The sequence below is a fragment of the Aplysia californica genome, unplaced genomic scaffold, assembly GCF_000002075.1.
Source record: "Aplysia californica isolate F4 #8 unplaced genomic scaffold, AplCal3.0 scaffold00909, whole genome shotgun sequence".
Lineage (NCBI taxonomy): Eukaryota > Metazoa > Mollusca > Gastropoda > Aplysiida > Aplysiidae > Aplysia > Aplysia californica.
The window spans coordinates 88,029-89,343 of NW_004798179.1; positions in this window are offsets into that span (position 1 = coordinate 88,029).

Genomic DNA, 1,315 nt, shown 5'->3' on the forward strand with positions numbered 1-1,315 from the left:
GTGCGCGCGTATGTGTGTGTTTGTGAGTGTGCGTGTATGTGTGTGTGTGTGTATGTGTGTGTGTGTGTGTGTGTGTGTGTGTGTGTGTGTTTGTGTGAGTGTGTGTGTGCACAACTTTGCTTGGGGAGGAAAAGAGGAGGTACAGAATGGTACAGGCTAAATTTGGGACTAGAATTGCAGAGATTGTTTAAAGATAACACAAATTAACACACACAAAATAGAACAAAAGGCAAAAAAGAAAAAAGGGTGGGGATGGGGGCGGATGAGAAGGAAGAAAAGAAAACTGAAAATTGACGAACAAAAACTATGAAAATCATTTCATGATTTAAAGAGGCAAGATGTTCACTGATCGAACTCATGTAGTCTACTGTCCAGTTGCAACGATGATTATAGTGTCGTAATTAATCTAGCACGTTGTCACTGGTCGACATCATATTAATTACAGACTTACTAGACAAATAATGACTTGTGTTATGAGAGAAAATGTCTTTGTCCAACTGAGGAAATGAACGTATTGTGGCGTCAAACAGTCTTGCTTAACAATGTTCTATATGACTTGATGTTACGATCTTTTAAACTAATGTCTGGCAGATTCAAACTGTCCGTGTCCCTTCTTAGTGCTATTAAACAACAATTTAATTAACTAGTTGTGTCTGGCCATCTTCTGGGTGCTTGAAATACGACGACTGGTGCTGTGTAGAGAGAGTCACACTACCTCTCTCTCTCCAGAACGTTATCGATACATGTGTATAGTCTTCTCAGATTGTTACATTTCTAACATGAAAGTTCGACTCTGACTGCAATGATGTGACCAAATTGGCATAATAATAATGGATCCCTGTAGTCGTGCTGGACGCATTGTACATTTAGGAAGGTAAAAGTAAACTCGTTACCGAAGAGTATACATCAAAGAAATCTCATGGAGACCAAACCTTGATTCCAAATAAAACAGTACGGTATTAAATCAAGCTGTTGAAACCTTTTGCTTGAATAGAACATCTGATTTGGACATTGACGACAGTGAGGTATATTTAATATTTTGGCCTGTTTCAAGCGTTTCATCCCATGAGATGAAAGAAAACGAAACGCCCTTACAGAGTCAAAGTCGATATATGAGATATGGAAAATTGGTACGGTACGTGGGGAAACAATAGGTGAGAGTTGGGAAACAGATGGTGGGATTCGGAAGATGGGACTGGTCAAGTGTGAACAATAATGACTGTATAGCACAGGGTCAACCTGTGAACCGTCGCAGTGAGAAAATGACTGGGATCAATTATTTGTATTATAATAACCCCTTCCCCCCCCTCTCTCT